The 23,566-nt window shown below is 36.3% G+C and overlaps 1 protein-coding gene across 4 annotated transcripts in view; it reads left to right on the top strand.

Moving 5' to 3' along the window:
• The first annotated feature begins 611 nt into the window (after positions 1-611).
• Positions 612-23,566, top strand: part of mapk13 (mitogen-activated protein kinase 13) — a 65,861-nt gene continuing 42,906 nt past the window's right edge. For 2 of the 4 annotated variants that reach the window (XM_077223640.1, XM_077223637.1), the window contains exons 1-5: positions 612-813; positions 1,765-1,849; positions 15,711-15,780; positions 15,861-16,021; positions 23,306-23,341. The gene's annotated coding sequence lies outside the window, so the exon portion shown is untranslated. Of the gene's footprint in view, positions 814-1,764; positions 1,850-15,710; positions 15,781-15,860; positions 16,022-17,600; positions 17,656-23,305; positions 23,342-23,566 lie in introns of all 4 variants that reach the window. The other 2 variants (XM_077223638.1, XM_077223635.1) reach the window with 2 other exon arrangements.

Here is a 23,566-nt window from a genome sequence, read left to right as displayed (position 1 = left end):
GTTGATTGAGGCACATTTTCCAAGACATCTCAATGGCAAAAAGTCTCCCTGAATTCCCTCTACTCCTGACTGGATTTGATGGGGCGTCAGATTTTACGTTTTAAAAAGCACTGAACTCTCAGGGACGAATTCATTAACATTCACTAAACACATTATTTCAGTTCACAAACCTGTGTTTTCTTCACAAATCACCCACAATCCAGTGTAGCAGCCACTAAATGCATAGAGTGCAAACACGCAATTTACTATAGATTGCATCTTGTTTACAAAATTCAGTGCTATTTGCTTGGTGCAATTATACTAATACCACTCGATCATGAGTGCGGCCTCCCTTTCTCATGCTCATCCCAGCCTGGCTGTAAGACAGTGATCGAAAGGAAAGGCATGTGCTTTTGTGAGAAGACTGGTTATTCTGTCATAGAGGTAAGCTAAATTTGATATATGAAAATTTATAGATTTATAGAAATCTTCTTAAAAGTAAGGATGTTTGCATAAGAATTTCTTATAATTTATCTTAAGTATGTTCCTAACCACTATGAATTATTAAAAAAAGCGTAATTCCTTTTCTTAAAGGTACACTGATGGTGTGGGAGTGGCCTAGGTAAGTCGTCACAATGAGCAAGAAAGGTTGACATGAAGCACGATAAGTCTTAAACCTCTGGGGAATCACCTATTTAAAACACAGAACAGAGGAGAGTCTGCTGGCATAAAGTAAAACAAAAATCAACATTGGCTTGGCTTTTCGGAGATGGCAACAACTGAGGAATTTGAAATGTATTAAAAGCAATGGTATTTTTATTACTCAACTGGTGGGTGAGTAATTTTATTGAACTGATAACTAGCCATATGTAGTTATTTAACAGAATTCTTTGTAAAGCATCATCTATTGGGAAGGATCATTTCATTATTGTTGCTGTAGCACTGTGCAGAAATTTATTTTCAAGGATGTTCCGTGTCTATTAATGGGTAAAGCTACAGTAACCTATTCAGCTTGAGATCCTTTCCATCTAAATTGGTTATATCTCTTAAGCCTAGTAGTGAATGTTTTATGAGCAGCAATATAACCATGTTTATCCGCACAGTCACGCAGAGTCGAAGCACAACCAAAACAATGTTCTTCCGCAAAATGCATGCAGTTTTGTTTTTTAATTTATTATGGTTGCATTGAGTATGTTGATATACTAATTATATATTATGATGCTTAATATTTTAAAATAACCCCAAAAAATACACTGAAAATCTTTTATTTTTTCAAGAATTTGAAATTTTCCTAAGAAAAGTGAGAATATTCTTAAGAAATGTTTTGCGAATCAAGGTTCTAATTTGCATATTTCCTTTGAATTAGGTACTAAAAACCATGAAAACGTGTGCTAATAAACAATGCTATTCACCTTTTTTTCAATAAATGTGTGAGACTTCCGATTCATTAGCCACTATATTAAATAACTGGAAGAATAACAAAGTGCAGTAAATGGTAAAATAGTTTGCTCTACAAATCAGTGTGTTCATGATTATGAAGATAAAATATTATGCTTACAAATATCAGTTTGGCATAACGGCCAGTTGCAGCTAAAATAACTGTAAGTGAATGAGATCGAAAGCCTCAACACAATCAAGTTACAATAGCCGCACCCACTCTTACTGGGTGTTAAGAGGTGAATAAGTGTGTGCAGTAGTTCACTATTAGTGAATGTTAGTGAATTCACCTCTCGGAGAGAACCACAGCTCTAAAATGGGGCTCTGGTGATGTGGCTGTTTATTTAGATGGAGAAGGGGGCCTAGAAAGGAAGGAAACACTTAAAGATGACATCAGATGACCCCTGCAACAACCCACTGGCCCAATGAGCATGTGAGCGTACACTCCTCACTCTGAGCGTTCGCTGGGAAAACAGAGTCTCATATAGATGCTCATATGCAGCCGTACTGGTGCAGAGAATGAAACTTGACGTCCGCCTACAGTCAGGCCCTCGGGACACTTCCCACATATGTGTGTAGTCATTTTCTGACACCTGCATTAAATTTTAAATAACCGTTTATTTTTAGCTGTAATTAGCATATGAAAATCTGTTTATACTCTACATGTGTGTACATTTGCTTTCTCTGAATGAAGACAACCCTATGATTCATATCAAGTCATATTTTAGAAAGCACCCTGTCAGAACAGTCCACAAGCACAAACCTATATGAAATGGCATTTACTCATTTTCCATAATGATTTTCCAAAATAGTTAATTATTATTGCATTTCTAGATCAAACAGTATCACTTTTAAAAGTCCAAATCCTATTTTGTTGAACCAAAAAAAAAAAAATTTAAAGGTTGACTGAACTATCGAAGGTAGGAACATAAACCGACATTACTTTAAATTTATATTCAATTTATACTCAAATATTAAACAGAAAGGACTTAGAATATGAAGTTTTGTGGTGAGGGTCCAACTAACTGGCAGCAAAGCATTATCCATTTGATCATTGGTGATCAACACATGCAGTTTATGATGACCATTTTTTGTTAATCTGAATTAATAGATGTTTTAGCTCTATAGTGTTTTTTATTATATTTTCCAGCAAAAGTTGTGTTTTCAAATCACCATTAGAGTGATAAATGTTCTCTTCTGTGAGGTTTTGTACCATTTCAATATACTGTAAGTATAACTTGGCTCAACAAACTGAGATACTTCTATATGTTGTGAATGGTCAGTTTAAAATGCAAGCTTATTGAACTTGAATCCACAAGTAAAAAAAAAACATTTAGATAAACCTTATTATGAAAGTCAAAGCATTTTTTCCCCATAATTATACTCAACTAAAAAAAAGGCCTCAGGTTTTTGAGCTGTACCACTGTAACACAGTGAAAGATTCTTTGGGAGTTTATGAATTAATAGAATGTAGCTTGAATGTCAGAATGTGTTAAATGCAATTATCATTATATTAATCAACTGTGTTAACTATTTGATAGACTTTAGAAAGTCTTCGTTACCTTGTAAAAGCAGTCTAAAACATGTATGTGTACATTCATGCATTTGGCAGATGCATTTATCCAAAACAATGCTGAAATATCTGTGCTCTGCCTGGATGTGCCAAAAGGGAAATTATGCAAATTACTACATTTTGATCATGTAAAAAAAAAAGATCTTTGCTATAATGTGCACTGATGATTTATACACACTAAGCCAGGGAACATGTGAACTCCTCAGTGATTTCAGAATGAGTCAATGAGACGCAAGTGCTCTTTTCCTGCTTTAGTTTACCCATGCAAAACAGCCAGCACGCTTTTGGCATCCTAACTTTGCTTTAGTGCAATAACAGGGTTGCGTAGCTTCAGGACATCTTTCAAAATGCATTTTCCTGGAAATACTGACGCCGTGTTTAATATTATTTGTCTTCTCCAGGGCACTCGGCCATCTTTGTGCTGCATGCCAAATTGGATTGTACTTCGCGGCTCGATTATTTTCCCTTTTTCTCCTGTTTTTCGTTTTTGATGTCAATCCTGCATCAGCCAAAGAGACCGAGTTTTGATGATAATTTGTCACAATGGTAGGAAAGAGATTATTAAATTTTTTGCTTTTGACGGGGTAAATTGAATAAGAGACAGTGTGTTTAAAGAGATTTTTAGATTTAAAAATATATATGCCTGACATGAAATTTTTAATTCGTAAATACGTAGGCTACATTGTTATTCCGGAGGGAACATCGACTCGGGAAGGATCAAAGTGTAAAAACGCTTTGCAAAACAGCCCCCAATGAGAGTGGATATGGAACAAGACGTGTGATTAAAATCAGAGAGGCGTAAATAAGACAGCAAAAAAAGCAGGCTTTGCAGAAAAATAATCACAGAGTTGCATCGATTCATTACGGCATGCTGTGTGAAATATCTGTGCGTTTGTATGCGGTTCGGCCAGCTGGCTGCAGGGCACACACACACACATACACACACACACACACACACACACACACACACACACACACACACACACACACACACACACACACACACACACACACATACATAGCCTACAGTTTACATACATCATCAAATGCGAATCCAACACTTCACCTCCCACTGCAGCAGAGAAACCCAAAGACACGGACATCAGCTAAATTATCGAGCAAATAAGTAATAGTTTATGTTGGCTACTTGTGTTCTTCCCAGCTTGTTTCAGAAGGTCACCTGATTAGATTCTATATGTAGGGCTAAACGGAAATATATTTCAGCTCCAGGGCCTGAGTGGACATGATTTTTTACCATGGAAACAAAACAGAGGTAGCCTAATGAAAATACCCTCCACCAAGAAAAAAATAAATAATGTGTGTTATAATAAAAAACAGCCACAACAAGTGATGCTCCAAAGCTCCAGTGACTGCAAGAGCTGTTTTCTTGAGGTAGTGTAACCTCCTTGGTTCGTTTAGTCCACACCATTGAGTAAACTAAGAACAAAAGTGACTTCTCAGAGTCAGACATAAGGCGTTCTGGATCACTAGTTGTTAATCAAACTGAAGCAGTGTAAACACACATGGAGGAGGGTAGCAGCTGCGGGTCAGTGTTGCACGGATTCCTCCCTCAAACATAATGCCACTCCCTGTTTTGCACGTATTTACTCAAGATATGCACAGGTGTGCACGCTTTAGCAGTTATAATAGCCATAGAAACCTGCAATAGGCCAAAACTAGATGAATTTGCATAACTTTCCACCGCCAATTGTCTGTAAACGCAGCCAAGCACTCGTTTGCAGCAAGCTGTTATACTGTAAAATCCAAAGTGTGTGTGTGTGTGGCTGGATTGTCATGTTTGCTGACAGTGACACAGGCTATTAGCCATTTGAGGCTAGTCTATGTTGTTTAAACCTCTTAGCCTCAGAGATCAATATGGTATAATTGAGTCTGTAAATGTCTATCAAGTTGACATCTCTCCGTCGCACTGCCGCAGCGAGGGGAATTGGCACAGCTGTGTTTTGCAGGGTTGGGATTTTGAGTTTGGGCCACTTGAGGAAGCAAAATGTCAGGAAAATGTCAGAAACTCATTTAGAAAGTGGTGTTGCTACAGAGATAAATCTCATCTTAATTATGTGAGCGGAGCGAAAAGGCCTTACGTTTGAGGACAGTCATAAAGATGGAAAGGTTCTGTGTGATTTGGGAGTTGACGGCACACCTGGCGTAACTCTTTACGCAAGTATGTGAAGGCATACACAAAAAACCTCAGTACTCAAGGGGGTGATAAAGTTCCCTTCAAATGTCATTAACCTGAATGTTATTTAGAGGCGTTGGCACGAACATGATGCCGACTTTAATTTGCTTAGCAAAATAGGCCTACTTCTAACTGTTGAATATGGTTTACTTGCATTGTGTTATGAATTGTGATCTGACCAATTTTGGAACTAAACACACAATAAAGCTTGCTATAAGTATATGTACTTGCATAGACAATGTTTCGGACATTTTAATTTTTTTAACATTTACATTTATTCATTTAGCTGACGCTTTTATCTAAAGCAACTTACAATTGCAATATTTCAGAGGTCGCACGCCTCTGGAGCAACTAGGGGTTAAGTGTCTTGCTCAGGGACACATTGGTGTCTCACAGTGGATTCGAACCCGGGTCTCTCACACCAAAGGCATGTTTCTTATCCACTGCGCCATCACCACCACCTTGGACATCTCCACAAGAAAAGTGTACAAGTATGCATACTCATCCGTTCAAAACTTTTGGACGATTTTGAAATTAGTGTCTTATGATCACCAAGGCTGCATTTATTTGATCAAAAATACAGTAAAAAACAGTAATATTGTGAAATATTACAATTTAGCTGTTTTCACTGAATATTTTGTAAAATGTAATTTATTCTTGTGATGCAAAGCTGAATTTCAGCATCATTACTCCAGTCTTCAGTGTCACATGATCCTTCAGAAATCATTCTGATATGTTGATTTGTTGCTCAGGAAACATTTCTTATTATCGAATCTGAAAACAGTTGTGCTGCTTACATTTTATTTCAGGATTAAATGATGAGTAAAAAAATCAGAAGAACCACATTTATTTGAAAGAGAAATAGTTTGATCAATATAATGCATACTTGCTGAAAAAACATATTAAAGGGTAAGTTACCCAAAAATGAAAATTATCCCATAATTTACTCAACCCTTAAGCCATTCTAGGTGTATATGACATCGGCCGTTACTGGAAGCCAGTGAATATAGTTTATAAAGATATAAATATGGATATTTGAAATGTTTCAAATGTAGGCCTAGAGAAGTTCAGAATGAGGTGTTTAGTTTCAATAAGTGTTCTTTTTGAAGTGGGTTTTGAGTTCTAAACTTTTTTTTCATAGTAGGCTTCACCAAACGTTTATTTAAAAAAAGAAATTTCAGTTTCTTATCATTTGACCCCTTTCAAATCCTTAAACACACCAGAGACAAGCATGACTCATGAATTTAGCACTGCATTAGAAACATCTCCTCCATGGCAACAGCACTTTAGAGATCCACCACAGAGCAGCTGTGCTCTGCCTGCTCCATCATCATCATAAACCACTGTTGTTTATCTATGAATTATCTTTTTTCCAGCTCGTTTCTTTCATTTGTTTAATAGCTCAGATCAAAGTACTGTATCTTGCTTATGGTTGTATTTGAAAGAAGAGCAATTATTATAAGTACGCGTTCGCCGCTAGGAACATCTCGATTCATCAAAGGAGAGTTCACGAGTCATTTTCGCAAAACAAACGGTCCTTGTATTCATCCCTGTGAGCCGCCCACTCAATCCACAGATTTTCAAAATGTGAGATACCACAAACATGAGGATAAAATTATAAATGTAACAGTTGTGTTCCTGTAATGTGTGCAGTGCCGTGATGTGACCAAGACAGCACAGCACACTTACAGATTCCTTTCATTAACAACCGGGCTGTGTCCGAAATCACATACTCTCTTAAGTGGGCCTTACTTTGAATAAGGCCGCTAAAAAAGTATGTTCTGTATAGTATGAAAAATGTAATCTGGACATACTACCTTTGCCATGTTGTCATTATCATGTGACCTACCAGCATCAGTTATGTCACTTCACTGCTATTCACAAATACTCTCCCGTGGCCTCATCCCGTGGGGATAGTAAAGTGTCCATCGTATGCACACTTCAGAACTTGCCGGAAGAAGTCGTCATCTAGGTACTTTTTGCCCACTCTTTTATCTGTAGGCTACTGGGAATTTGGACATACTTCTTTTGTCACATATTGTTTTTCACCTATTATATAGTAGGGAAGTATGTGATTTCGGATGCAGCCTCAGAGTCCTGACTGTGAATGCGGTTAATCTCCCAAAAGTGTAACTTAGAGTAAACAAACATTTTAGACGATGGGCAAGAAGAAATGGCGATAATAGTATTTGGACTGCTTTTCCCTGAAAAAAATGAAAATGTTCTGAAAATGTCCGTATGTTCTGTTTTTGTACACAATGTTGAGTATGTAGCTGAAGAGTAGGCAAGCTTTGGGACATACTACTTTGTCATAATTGCGTCTTTAACAGACAGCTCTGTCGCTTAGTTACATCCATCCTGTCACCGTTTAAACTGCCCTGCCAATCATCTTGTCACAGTTAAAATCCTCCACAATCAATTTAATTTAATTTCCTACCGTTTTGGGGAGAAATCAGACAGTCGTGGATCTTTCATGCGGAGACGCTCCTCATGTATTTCGAATTGGAATATAATGATGCATTTAAAAGATAATGACCAAATGTATCTTTACAAAAGTTCGCAATGCTGTTGCAGTATAATGCAAATATTGCAAATATGTGGATAACTTTTAACAAATATCTTTTTGTCAGGTTAGATACTGATAATTAATTACTCAAATTCCTTTATCTAAACCTTTCTACTTAACCGTTGGACTCGGAATTGAGTTCTCATCCAACACCCAAAGGGTTGTGGGCAATATTAGCTGTTAGAGTGTGCACGGATCTACACTTCAGGTTCTAACTGGAAAAAGTAGACCATCTGGGTATCTTTGGAATATTCATCTCAACATACTACGATTTGGGCCATGCTAATTCTAATTTTCAAATACTATTTAGGATGGATAGTGTGCGAATTGGGACGCAGCTAAAGATTTGGATCAAGTCGTGTTATGCTTCTGTGTTCTGTCATCTCGCTTTCTGATTTGGAATTGTTTCATTCCATGTGACAATCTACAGAGTGTGTGCGCGTTTGACTTCGGGGTTACCAGAACACAACATGATTTCTGATCATAAATATTCAACAACGATCGGTGCGGCCACAACGTTCTTCAGAGCAGATGCAATCACTCTTAACAACTCACACCACAGGAAATGAATCTGTTGAACATCAAGATAATCAGGACTTTAGTAGGAAGGAGAGAATTGGGCCCCAAACGGGCTTGATTATCTTGTAATGTGTTGGTGCCTTTACACGCATAAACATACATCCACCTTTTCACACACTAACAGGTACCATCCCTTAAGGGCTCGGGATTCCTTGAGTCCTGTATCCACAAAGTGTAATGTGTGGTTGAATGAACAGAGCCTTTTACAGCTCACTGCAACTACAAGATAAAGGCACAATTTCCATCTCACTGCCCTGAAACAAACCCTCTCCATGCAGCACTCAGAAGCATGAGATTGAGCCACTAGCCTGCATTTAATTAGCATCAAATAGACGTGCCTTTATCACTCGAGAGAAAAGAGAATTTTTGAGATGCTTGCTGCAGGCGGAGTGTTTCCTGAGGAAATCGCCTGTGTTCGTGCTTTTCTTTACCCTTCATCTGCTGTGTGCTGTGCTTTTGTTCACGACTCATGCACACTGCAAGAGCAACAAAATGTCACAGAGCATTTAGAAACAGGTCATTGTGTATGCAACAAAACAGACCTCGCATAACAAAGACAAACAGACAGCTGATGCGTAATCAAAATCGCTTTCAACTTACATTTTCAATGATTTTTTCTTCAATTGTGTTAAAGCTACAAAAAAATACACAGGTCTGAAAAAAATGTGAGTGGTTAAGTGCATTGCCACAGTATTTGTATGGTTGCTAGGGTGTTCTGCTAGAGTGATGTGAGGTTTATTATGGTGTGAAGTGTGGTTGCTTACTGGTCTCTGGCAGTGTTGGGAAAACATACAAAACGTATTTCGTTACAGAATACAGAATACATGCCCAAAAATGTAATTTGTAACGTATTCCGTTACGTTACTCAATCTGAGTAACGTATTCTGAATACTTGGATTACTTCCACATTGAATTGCATTTTATAAGTGTAGGAATGCGGCCAGCAAATCCTGCTTACTAAACAGGCCTGGTGTGTTTTTCTGTTCCAACTGGCAGAATGTGTTAGGCCCATGTCTCCCTGAAAGTGCAATATATTATAATTTGCTATAGAAGAACAAAGACTATAAGTGTATGTTGCGGTCACCGGTGCGGTGATGAGGTGGTGATGCGTTCATGTAACATGTAAAGGTGGTGCTGCCAATAAAGCACCTAAAAGCTTTCACAAAGAACCGGCAAAAGTAATGACTGAATATGTTAGTGTTGGCTGCACAGATGAAGTTGATGATGCTGACTCGCGATCTTCGCAGCACTCTAGTGAACGCGCCGGAGAGAAATGCACATTCCACACGAATTACATAAACAAAGAGCAGCCTATTTTCTTTCATTTTGAATTGTTCTGTTTAAAACAAGGGCGTAGGTTCAGGGGGGGACGCTAGGTACTAGTCCCAATCAATATTTTGAGATGACAAATTTGTCCCCACCAATATTTAGCAAGCTCCTTTGAACTGCTATTTTGATATTTGCGCTGCATTTGGATCTTTGCGCTGCTATTTGGATCGATTCCATCGGCCAGGACGACGATTGGCGGCGGGGTATCTGACAGGCAGGCTACACGCGCGGGCCGGGACTACTTTTTGTGCTTGCACTCACCGGCAGCGAGCGGGTGGTGTCTGCGTGTGTGCGTGTGTGTGCGCGCGTGACGACGCCGACGGTAAGTTATCAGGGCTGTCTCTCTGCCTGCCATATACAAAGGCCAGAGTAAAACATTTTAATATTCCGTTTTTTTGCCCCTTATTGTACTTTGTAGATCAGCTATGTCACCCAAGAAGAAGAAAGGGGACATACAAAGCATTTTCATAAAGCAGAGTGTAAGTAGGCAAAAATAACTAGCCACACAAATAACTAGCAGTAGTAGTGACTGACCAGGCTTTCAGATGCAGATTCTACTGTGGAAAATAGTATTAACTGGTGATCCTGGTTGCCGAGGATATTGTTACAGTTAAACCTAGCTTCTGAAATCTTTCAAGGTTAGGAGCATTAATTAGGGGTGTGCAGCACGGATAGACTCATAGAAGTCGTGCTATCATGATAGAATGCTACGTTAGCAAGTCACTGAATGTTAATTAGCTTACCTTAACTTAGAATCTTGCAGTCATAAACAATGGATCATCTGAGACATTTTTCGTTTCTACATTCTGTTTATGTAATGTATTTGTGCGTGTAGCCTACTTGCTAGACACATGTGCTGGAAAAACATGTTGGCAATGTTAAAAAGGCGAAAGTTAACACTGTTGGTTATTCAAATATAATGAATCATTATTTGATTGATAATATCCAAATAACAATATCTGGTAGGAGGGTTAAACTTGCTAGCCATAGGATAGACTACAAAATTAATTAACTATTTTGTATGCAGGAAAGACCGCATCAAACCACAACAGATTTACATTTAGCAGACACTTTTTATCCAAAGCGACTTACAATTGAGAACAATAGAAGCAGTAAACCTAGGATAACAATATGCAAGTTTTATGACCCTTCCCAGTTTAATCTAATGCACTTTTTTTTTTTTAAGAATAGAATGGGGAGTAAGGGGGGGGATGTCCCCACCAAAGCTGAGACCAAACCTACGCCCATGGTTTAAAAGTAGACATGTCTGTGAGGCAATAGCCTACCTTATACGCTAAGTTTCGGTTAATTTATGAGACTAGCCCCAGTTCACGCACCGGCGCCTCCGTGCCGTGATATCTATTGTCTACTATATTTACTACTTATTTATTATTTCCAGGCAATTGGTTGATGAAACATTGATCAAAATTAACACAATTAATAGCCTACAAATCGAAATTTATTTCCCTCATATTAAATATAAAACGCATGTGTAGTCAGATATTTTTCTAATGTCTGGACTCCTTTATTAAGGGAGTATGGATATACAAACAGACGTTTCGATATATTCGTATTAAATGCATTTTCTGAGAATTTATATTTCAAGTTTTGACAGCAAATGTCACGTCCATAACGCAACTGCTAAATTTTAAATAATTATTCCGCAACTAGTTTTGTGGTGTAGGTCTACGTATTTTATAGCCAAATGTTAACTTCAAATAATACTAATAGTAATTTAAAGATGTGGTAGCATTGGATCTGGATGGGAAGGATAACTCTGGGAGTTGGAAGGAGTGTGTCACGATTCTGCCTTCTTACACGCGACGCAGGTTCGTGGATCTGAGTGTCGCGATTTCGGTTTCATATCGCATATCATTACAGCCCTGTAGCTAGTAGCCTACCTGATACAACTATAAAATAGCAAGGTGACCAGTAAAACTACAGCAGATGACTACCCCTGGCTAATTAAAAAAAAAAAAAAAAAAAAAAAAAAACTTTAAGATGCTTCTTCAGGTTGGAAGTAGAGTCTTTGGACGCTGAAAGGAGGATGGCTGCTTGTAAGCACAGGTTGCACTGCACAGTTATATTTGTTCTCCCTTCTCTTTCTTTAATGTGAAATGCTGTTTGAATTTCCAAGATAGAAACGCATTCTTGCCTTGGCTCTGTTGTTCCAGCTCCATATCTAGCTCGCACTTCTCCTCTTCCGACTCCATTGTGACTGATCATGCAAACCGCGCATTTTTTCGTTTCAATTTTGGGGCTTCTGGGAAATGCATGGAGTGGCCTTAATTTATTTAGAGAGTGAATAAACTCATGAAACAGAAAAGTATTGTCATGTAATCCATTGATTTCAACAATGTAACTGTATTCTAAATACCAACTATTTAAATTGTAACTATAACGGAATACAGTTACTCATAATTTGTATTCTGAATACGTAACGCCGGTACATGTACTCCGTTACTCCCCAACACTGGTCTCTGGTGCTGAGATGGCTGTGTCGTGCTGCTTTGTGGCTATAAGGTTGTTCTAGGGGGTTGCTACGGAGTTCTGGGTAATTTTTTTAGCAAAACTCCCCATATTTACACTCTTTAAGAAATCTATGAATGGCTTACTTGTATAGTACTCTCTGCACAAAACTGCAATACGTACAGGTCCGCTTATTATCATGAGCATAATTTTCAAATTATGAAATCTAAAGTAAACATTGTGCATATATTATGATGCTGTATACTTTGTGCTAAATCCCTCTGATAAGCAGGAATGACATTTTCATAATATACAATGTCCCCTGAGGCAAATTGTTTGAAGATATAGTGACTAAACAGCTGAGCTCTTTTAGAGTATATTATCTAAACTGATATAGGCTAATCCGAAGAATCTAGATAAACAACATGCAGTGACGGCACTTTGGAGATCATGTGATCATGCGTGCATGCATGATATACCAGCAATGGATCATATCTGGGCATCCTCTCCTTAATCCAAGTAGCATTATGTGTGCCAGAACCTAATCAATACCCAGGGCTGGAGGACTGCTGAAATTGACAGCTTTAACATTGAAAGATGTTGTGAGATGCAACCCAACAGCTTGGATGAATTATAAGCAGTGGTCTCGGTCGCAGTGCTGCTGTTATCCGGGTCTCTTGGCAAATGTTGTGAAATGTGCCTTGAAGAGAGAGCCAGACCCAATATGGTGCCCCCTGTCCCCAGAGGCAGGCGATGTCCAGATGGCTCACTCACTCTCTCTTTCCCTCCTTTTCTTCCATCTCTCTCGCTCCCTAAAAGGAGCCAAGCAGTAGAGGCGCGTGTGCACTAACCGAATCTACCCCCATTACTCCTCTTCAGAAAGTTAATAAACAGAAATATAATGTAATCTACAAGCAATTCGCTGTATGGGTTTGTGATCCGTAGATGCAAAGGACTTCATGAAGTGGAAAGCAGCTTGTTATTGGAATTAAAGAGGGCAGCATGAAAAATAGAAATTCGGGTTAAGTAAGCGTGTTGTGGCCATTTTATGGAATTAAGATATATGAGAATTTATATTAATCAGTTATCATAATCAATTGAGGACCAAAGAGGTCTGTAATATATGGAGAAGGCATTCCTTTTCATCTCAATGGCAGTTGCTCAGATTGCACAGGACATCTCTGCTCATTTGACATTTGACGTTAAAGGGAACAAATATAGCATCTCTAACTCCTGCTGTTGTCATTTCGTTTAAGTGTTTTAACAAGCATCGATCCGGGGCTACAGTTTGTTAAATTTCATGTTTTTTTTTTAGTTGTCATTGTGGTTGCAGTATTTTCTCCCACACACAGCTATTAGACATGCTCTCTTTTGCTTTCTCACAGCTAACTACCCATTCTAGTGAAATGACAAAACTAAATGCAAACAAACTCCTGTTCAGCTAAATTGTAATTTGTTACAGAGGGTTAGAAACCGGAAATTTCACCCAACAGACCAGCAAGATGATACTCCATTGATCTATGTTTCTATCCATTAATCTAATTACTGACAGTAGAAAATTAAATATGTAAGACGTTTGAATTTGAAATTTCACAAACAAGACTGTGACACCCTTGGCAATCATAATATTATAAAAATGCATTTTACATTTTTTTTGTTGTGCCAAAAAAAATTTGCTTGCCAATTTTTTTTTTTTATATTGTAGAGGAGATAAATTTAATTAGTGAACTTTAGTTTTCCTTGGAGTTTAATTTGAATTTTCAAAAACAATCAAAATCCTATCTTGCTTAATTTACTTCAAATGTGCTGAAGCAACATGATTCTTTACCTAATTTCAGTGCAAGCCCATCAAAATTTGTCCAACAAACGTTTACTTTATCCATTTGCATTGGTACTATATTAATAATTTTTATGGGTTTTATAGCATTGTTAAAAGTGAGCAGGGTTTTTTTCCCCCCAGCATGCTTTGGACAGGACTGGATAGGGAGAGTAAGCCTAAATATTAAAATTACATGTTATTTTATGTTTTTGAGCAGGGGACTTGTTACAGTTTAATGTTCTGCTATGTTGGGATTTATTTAAGTTTCTTTTATGAGTTTTGGAGGTTATTGTAGTGGAAAGTGGAGCTTGTGCTTGGATTTACGACGGGTAACCTACATAAATGCTGTGTTCGTCGTCATCAAATTGTTTTTTTTCTTCCTTTTTTTACATACATATCATATATTACATGGTTATGCGTGTGCTATTATAATAGAGTGGTGCAGATGACTTCAGAAGACAATCCGATTTTTGAGTAAAATAAAGCCTGTGGTAAACATAACTTTACTATACTTTGATGTTTTGTTTTACAATGTACATTGCACACACTCACACACCAAACCGCCTTATACGTTTTCAAAAATGTGTTTTACTGCTTCAAAATGAACGTTTTTGCTATGGATGTGTGTAATTTACGTTGTAGAAAAAATGTCAAAGTATAGTCAAGTTATGTTTACCACAAGCTTTATTTTACAGATAAATCGAAAAACCCAATTGTAAAACCCCAGAGGAAAATCTCGAAGGAACCTGTGGCAAATTAGTCTAATGTAGTCTATATTAGTTGCATTATTTTGATATCTTTTTGCATCGCAATTGATCTATTGTAGTGAAATGATCTTAGAGTACTTCAGTATTTAGATAACAATAATATATAGTGAATTACCATTAATATCGTGTATTGCCATGTTGTTTGGCGGATTGTTTTGTACATTGATCTGCAAAAAAATCGTATAATAAAAAAGTGCTAAATAGTCATTAGGGGCGTAACACAGAAGTAACGGTCTCATATTTCATCTCTGGACTGTACTAGGGAGACCTCCACAACATAAATTGGCACAATGCCAAATGAATTTGTCTCTTATAACAGCAGAAACAACCTAAAATACTCCAACATTATGGTCAGACGGATAAGAGTAAGACATCATTTGAAACTAAAGGGTCTATTTTTATTTGTGTACAGCTAGTAAGTTAATAGAGCGCTTCACAAAAATGCATCGAAACTCAGCGTATAGGCTACTCGCTCCTGTTTTAGATTGGTGCATAGATCATCTTTTCTTCTGCTCTTTTTCTGGTTGTGGTGGTTAGCGAACAGCGTTGCATTCCCGCACGCGCCCCCTTCTGGATTGGAGTGTGGATCGCCTGTGGCTGACTGTATTCGTCGTCTGACTGTATGCACCGTACTGTGACGGGGACGAATACGCGTGTCGTTGCTACGTTGCTAAATAGCTATTAAATCTACATTGCAGTCTTAATTCGAAAGCAGACACAAAGGGATATTACTGCAAAGCTTTGGCTTTTCTTTTAAAAGATCCCAGAATACTTCTCTGAGCTCACTTAATTGAGACAGAATCAAATGTGACCAAGCAATTAGCACCTGTCTTTCACTCTCACCTGATGAGAATTGAACCATCACATCAATCCAGACGTGTGTGGAGGAGAAAATGAGCTCAATCATATCTTCAGCAGATGTAACTCTCTTGTGCAGCTGTTCTTTTTGAGTTTGATGAAGGTGGCTCATCTCTGGAGGACATTGTGCATGATTTTAGATCTCCCTGGCACCTGTGTGGACTTCAGATCACTTCGTCTCACTTCACGCATCAAGAGGACCTTTGAGAGGTTGGTCCTTAAACAGCTCTGACCCGGTCCCACTGCAGGCACACAGGTGTGGATGATGCCCTCATCTGCTTTCTCAACAGGTCCTGCTTCCACCTGACTACGTCTGGCACTACTGTCAGGACTGATCTTTGACTTCTATAGCCTTCAACACCTTTCTGCCTCACCAACTGCAGAACCAGCTCAAGGCAATGCAAGCAGATCCCCATAGTCTCATTCAACATACAGGACTGTGAAGAAAGTGGTGAGTTAATGGGTCTGTCTGTCCAACATTTATTTCACTTGAACATAGGTATTCAAATGTAAAGACATACATTTGTATATGTGTGTATGAAGACTGAAAAGTACCATTTAAACAAACTGACAGCAATGAATGCGTAAACCTTTCTTCAGAGATTTACAAATATGTATGAATATTCAGATAAAATTCCATAAAGTGTGGCATTCATTTATCAGTAAATGATGGAGAAACCTTTTCTCACCTTTTTATTGACAAGTTATGAATGCAAGACTGTCAGGATGAATACAAGCTCTCTTTGTCTGGTTGAATTTAATTATCATAAAAGCTCAACAAACATGAAAAATCAGTCACTGAAACATATTACAGTGAAATGTTAACGTGTTTCAGCTACATGCTGATATTTGTGGTTGACAGCAGTCTTTATAAATAATAAAATCAATATGCTGTCAAATTAAGTAATTGTCAAACAATCAATCAATGACATTTATTTATATAGCACATCTACAAACAACACACGTTGGCCAAAGTGCTTTACATACCAGGTCCTAACACATTCGTACAATCTAGGATTATGAAACAAAGTATAAGACAAATAAAAAATGACACAAAATTAAGTACAGTCGAATGCATGTGAGAAAAGTTGAGTCTTTAAATAAGATGAAAACACATCACGAGTGGTCCTGGATCTAATATGGAGAGCTAAGCTGTTCCATAAGCTGTTCTTGCATGTAATTTTCATGCTTTAACGTTTTCTATGGCATGTCAATGAGTCTTTTAAAGAACACATGGTGTCACAAATGTCAACAAAAAAAATCCATCTATTAGAGAGAGTCAGTCTGAGTAATTTGCTACGAAATATCAAGGTTCTGCTTGGGTTGCTACATCTGCTAATGTGATTCATTTGCTTTATGTTCCCTGCTGTGAGGATCAAAAACATTAGCAGAACAACCAAATCTTTCAGTCTTTAATAAAAGCGCCATTGGTAATTTTAATCCAGCATTTTATTGATATTGTTTCCATTTTAATTTTCTCTTTCGTTCCTAGAGTTCTGAATGAAAACAATCTGTTGTTCTTTGTAACTTCTTTAACAATTTCCCTAAAAAATCTATTTCATTGAAATTCAGTCAGCAAGAAAATGACATCCTGTGGCCTGGCCCACTCAAATTTATAAGACACTGTGCCACATTTGGATAGGGTATAATAAAATAAGGTATAATTTTCAGCCGGTCATTATCAGAAAATAAACGGTGATCATGTACTGTATCACTTTGAAAAGGTTTATTTTGTGATAATGACCGTCTGACTGTACATTATACCACTTGCACGACTTATTACCAAATAAATAAAGAAATGGACATGAAATAATGATTTGAGTTGAAATTACTTTTCTAAATGAGAAGAAAATTAACACAGAGACATAAAAGTACAACAGTCAAGTAAAGAGATTATTTTTAACTAATAAAAAATTAAAGATGAATATAAATTAACCATTTGTGCAGCATTATTAAAGAATAGTTTATATCATATAGAGAGCTGTTCTGTGCAAGTAACATGGGTAAATTTAGTCATCCACCCCCTGCAGGAGCAGATCCTGGATTTCTTTAAGGATTGACTGTCAAAGTGATTATCATATCATGGTCAGAGCCTACAGCCATTGTCAAACTGATATTTGAAATAATATATGAAATTAAAATCTATATTTCAGTAACTTTGACTTAAAAAGCTTTGTGAGAGAGTCAGATGACTCATGTTGTCTCTGGGCAATTTTACATTATTAGAACATTTCCAGAGACTCTAACTGTTCAATATTTTTTAGATAGTTATTAATTGCATGATTACACATTTTTATTAGGAGCATGCTGTTGTGATATGTATTGTAAAGATACAATTCCTTGTGTCAGTGTAATATGCAGATATAATTATAAGTAGCGTTTGTTTTATCTCGACCAGCCTGGAACAGCAGCTCAACCAATGGTATAAATTTGGAGGTGGGACTATGTGTTTGTTTGTGTTCAGTTAACCTGTTTGAAAACAGACATCATTTCTTTCAATTATTTTTGGTTCCACTAGTGGCACTAGTAGTATTTATTCATATTTTGAATTATACAATAGTTTCATTACAATGAACAATATTTTGACAGCATTTATTATATTAGTTAATGTAATTTCAACATTTATCAATACATTTTTAAAAGACGTATCTTAACATTAGTTATTGCACTGTGAATAATGAACAATTGCATTTTTGATTAATATTAATATATGCCATAAAAAAAGATATTGTATGTTATTTAAACTAAACATACAATAATATTAAAATGAGATTATATTGTAAAGTACAAGAAATTAGTGTTATTCTTTATTACGCATCTTATTATGCTTCACTCTGAAAGTGCTGAATAGAATCCCTATACAAGATAGATGGATGGATGGATAGATAGATAGATAGATAGATAGATAGATAGATAGATAGATAGATAGATAGATAGATAGATAGATAGATAGATAGATAGATAGATAGATAGATAGATAGATAGATAGATAGATAGATAGATAGATAGATAGATAGATAGATAGATGGATGGATGGATGGATGAATAGATAGATAGATAGATAGATAGATAGATAGATAGATAGATAGATAGATAGATAGATAGATAGATAGATAGATAGATAGATAGCACCATTTCTTAGCTCTGTGTCACTGCAGAGAGTGGCCTGGGTAATTGGAGCAGAAGGTGAGATGGTGTTTGAACTGATGAGAGGGTGGATGAGAGAGACGGAGAGGAGCTATAGTGTGGCAGTGAAAGACTAGAGTTGTGAGCTTTCTCTATAATTAAAGCCACGGGGAGCTGCTTCCCACCAGGGGAAGTGACAAAGCCAGAAACCATTCAATTCTCACATCAGTACCTGAGATTGGTCATTTGATGATCTAAACCTCACCAAATTGGTCATGCACACTCGCATACACTCAGCGCAATAGATTATGGCTGCATGTGGGATAACGTTTCATATATATGTGTGTCTGTGTTTGAAGGGTATTATAATTCTTTTTTTTCTTTTTTTTTGGTCATTATAAATTGTGTCATAAACCATGATTTATATACTGTACAATAGAGAAGTGTTGAGTGGAAAATAATGTGGTCCGAATCAGAATTCTCTTTGCTTGGGGTTTGTAAATGTAAACCAGTGGTTCTCAATATTTGATAGCAAGAATTTTATTTCTTTTTTCTTGTAGTTTGTACAACCCCAAATCAGAAAAAGTTGGGACATTTTGTAAAATGCATTAAAATCAAGAATCTGTGATTTGTTAATTCTATTTAAACGTTTTTTAACTGACAAAAGTACAAAGAAAAGTTTTCCAATGTTTTCACTGACCAACATAATTGTATTTTGTAAATATGAAAAAAAAATTATTTTGATGGCTGCAACACACCCCAAAAAAGTTGGGACAGAAACATGTTTACCACTGTGTCACTTCACCTTTGCTTTTACTTGCACTTTTTAATCATTTGGGAGTTGAGGATACTAATTGTTGGAGTTTTGCTAGTGGAATATTTGCCCAATCTTGTCTGATACAAGACAGCCACTCAACAGTCTGTGGTCATCGTTGCCTGATTCTCCTTTTCACGATGGGTCATACATTTTCCATAAGAGACATATCTGGACTGCAGTAAACATCAGGCACATCCCTTCTATGGTGCAGAGTGTCTAGAAACCACTCAGTTGTAGCACGTGCAGAATGAGGCCTGGCATTGTCTTGCTTCCCAGGAAAGATGTCATCTTGATGGCAGTTTATGTCTCTGTACAATCCAAATATATGCCTCCATGTTAATGGTACCTTCACAATAATGCAAGTTACCCATACCGTTTGCAATGATGCACCTCAATACCAGCACAGATGTTTGCTTTTGCACCTGTCGCTGGTGAAAGTCTGATTGGTCCCTTTCGTCTTTGGGACTGAGAACTCTGTGTCCATTTTCTCCCAAAAACAAGTTGAAAACTGGAATAATCTGACCACAGCACACACTTTTCTTTGTACTTTTGTCAGTTAAAAAAAGTTTAAATAGAATGAAAAAATCACAGATTCTTGATTTTAATGCATTTTACAAAATGTCTCAACTTTTTCTGATTTGGGGTTGTACATGCATTGTGATTTCTATACTGTACATTTATAAACAAACAAAAAAGAAACTCAGGAAGTAGTTAATTATACATGCGTCATTATGTTTAATTTGCTTAAAAGTTTTGGTACACCATTAACTTGGAACAATACAGATGGTGCTAATGGAAAGATAATGCCATGCTGCATCAAGGTATATTCTGTATATATATATATACATTTATTTATTTTTTTCTCAATGAGTTGGTGTATTGTTGTCTCAAAGTGATGGTTACTGCAGTTTTTTACTTTCGTTTCATTGGCTATCAGGACTGTTGTGTTATCACTCCATCAAAATTTTTGTTCTTGGGGAAAAAAGTCTTGTAAACATTTTTTTTTTTTTTTGATACTCTTTTATTTGGTGTCGTTGCAATCAATGGAAGAGGTGGTGGAATGCAATCATGCTCTTGGTTTGGGCTACACTGATTGTGTTCCATCGATTTTCAGAGGGTGTATCAGACTGTTTGATACTGATTGCAAGATGTATCTTATTGTGAGATATGAATGGTTCACAGAATTCCCTGGACATGTCGTGAAAGAGATTTTGATAAGAGAGAAGGAGATCAAAGAAGACAAAAAAAAACCACTTGGTCCTAATAAAGTAATATCGTAAATAGCTATTTGTTCCTCTGCCAGCCGTTCTGGCATGAAAAGGACAAGGTCCTGAATTAATAGATGAAACACTGAGGTGACAGTAATGAACTCTTAACTTAGGTTGTAAACGAGAGAAAATAGTGAGGTTTTTAAAGATCTACTTTTATTAGCCTTAGAGAATCAAATAGAGGTTTTAATCTAATACAGAGAGACACACTGGAGACACGCTTGAGCACAAAGAGAAGCCAGACACTTCTTTCTCTTTATATTAATTGCACAAAGGATTTGCATGCACCCCTTCTGTTTTATATTCTACAGCTTGGGGCTGGTTTTCCTAATTTTTCTCCTGTGTGCATTAAAAAAATCAACATTGAAACCAAATATGTTGGTTATAATTTGTAAGTTATAATTGGTTCGCAATTAAAGAGAAACAATATGTGGTGATCTTCTTTCTATTATTTTCAACAAACATTCAAGCTAATTGCTCTAGAGGTTTAAAAGCATTGCTGCTCACAATAAATGGAGAGTTTCCAAGAGCTTTTGTTAAGACTCAGAGAGAGGGTTGGTTTAGTGACGGCATATACGTTCATTGAAAATTTAGCCATGCATTTTTGGCTCAGACTCGCATGCCTGAAACCTCCACAGATTTGGCACAAACTTTGAGAGACAGACATTAACAGTCTTTCTAATGCCATGAGCCTGAAAAATTAATTGTGCGCAAAGAAACCACTATATATATTACACCGGAAGTGAATCAACAGTGCAGAATTTGATCACCACAGAGAGTTAAGAGTATAGCCTGTGATTATAGAATGTTACATTTAAAATTTTTACATTAAAAGTGGCATTTTCAGTTTTATGTTAATGTTAACATGTAAAAACTGTATAGCCTAACCCTATTCAATAATCAAAGTAAAAGTAGCTAATATGTTACGTCTCTTTACATAAAAAATAATAATGTAAAAATTTGACAGTGACACTGCAAAAATTACTAAAGTAACATTATAGCATAAATGTGTTGCTTTACACATTTCTTTTGAGTAACGTTTTATAAAATCACATCTTTACATTTTACAGAGTATTTGTATTCTTTAAAATGTAAAGGGTATATCCCTTAACTGTCACCTGCCCGTATACGGGCAACCTAAATTTACTTCAAAATATTACTATTAAATCCTAATTTAATCATGACAAACTATATATTGTTGGAAAGGTCTAAGACTCCTTAATAGATATTTTAGCGCTGTTTTTTTCTTACAACAGTAATATATGAATTTATGACAAGATTGCAGCCTCAAAAAATCGACGTCATTACATCAGTTTCTGACCTTTGTCACAAAAAGTTGACGCACACACTTTTAATAATTGAAACTTTGTTTTTTTTATGCTAAAAGTTCATAATAAAACAATCTAGTATTTGTCAATAAAAAAAGATAAAATTATATTTTAAAAAGTAAAGTAAAAAGTTCTCTAAAAAGTATAATATATATATGTATATATATATATATATATATATGTATATATATATATATATATATATATAATGTATTATTATTATATCACATATTTTAGTAGTTATCATAAATTAGGTATCATTTGAAAGCTTACGAACTCAGAATTCATCCTGTGAAAACCGTTTTGAAATTGGAGGTTGCGTTACCATAGAAACTGTCTTTTTTTTATTAGGCCCCTCCCCTTTTGGGCATCATCTTTCATAATTTATTATCAAAAATGTTCTAATCTTGACAAAACACATATTGTCAGAAAGGTCTGAGTCTCAAGGTTCCATATTTAGTGACAGAAGTGATATTTGGATAGAAATGTATTAATTTGTTATGTATAAATTCAATGGAATGCAATGGCACCCGGTGGCTATTTTTGGTATAACGCCTAAACAAAATCTCATGGGAACTTCAATTTTTGTGATATCAACTTTAAATTTGTAAAATTTGGTTAGATATATAGCTTTCATTTTATAGTAATTTTATAGTAAAAAAAATTTTGTAAAATATTTATTTAATATAAAAAAATATTAATAAAGTATATTTGATTTACTGTAAATTTTAACTTCCATAACTTTTTCATACTTTAATCTTTTGAAGTGCTTTCACTTCAGTAATAATCTGCTGATTGTTTTATTTAAAACAAGACCAAACTTAGGTCTATATTCCAAAGCATTCTTGAATTACAACCATTTAGGTTTGTATAGTGCATTTTAATGTCAATTATCAAAAGGGGGGGGTGACAGTTGAGGGGTTAAGGGTAAATTAATCAAATTGAAGGTTTTTGCAATATTTCTAAATATTTCATTATATTAGATGCCTCATTTTTTTAGGACTCTGCAGCCAATCAGCATAAAACTATTTTATAAGTTTAGAATACTTGGAATATAGCACACATCCACTGTTATGGTATTTCTACGGTGCTTTTAGGTCATTTATAAGCTTGAAAGCTCTCTTCCCCATTCAGTGTATTTTATGTAAAAGATCGACCAAGTGCGTTATTTAAATTTCTTCTTTTGTCTTCCACAGAAGAAAAAAGTCAAATGGAGTTGAAACAGCATAAGTGTGAGTAAATAATGACAGAATTTTCATTTTGGGGTGAACTATTCGTTTAAAACTTTATATGCCTGCACCCTTCACTTTCTCATTCCCCCCTGAGGAGTGGAAAAGTCGGAGCCGTTCTCTCATTGAAATGTATTTAGTTCGGCTCAGTAACGCAGAGGCAGCAGGCGGAAGAGCAGAGGAATAATTTACGCTCTGAAACAGACAGGCGGGCTCACAGAGCCCAGA

This window comes from Siphateles boraxobius, unplaced genomic scaffold, assembly GCF_051911475.1.
Source record: "Siphateles boraxobius isolate OS27281-9 unplaced genomic scaffold, OSU_SipBor_1 9, whole genome shotgun sequence".
NCBI classification, from domain to species: Eukaryota; Metazoa; Chordata; class Actinopteri; order Cypriniformes; family Leuciscidae; genus Siphateles; species Siphateles boraxobius.
Note: the sequence above shows the minus strand (reverse complement) of the source record. Positions and strands in the feature narration are given on the sequence as shown.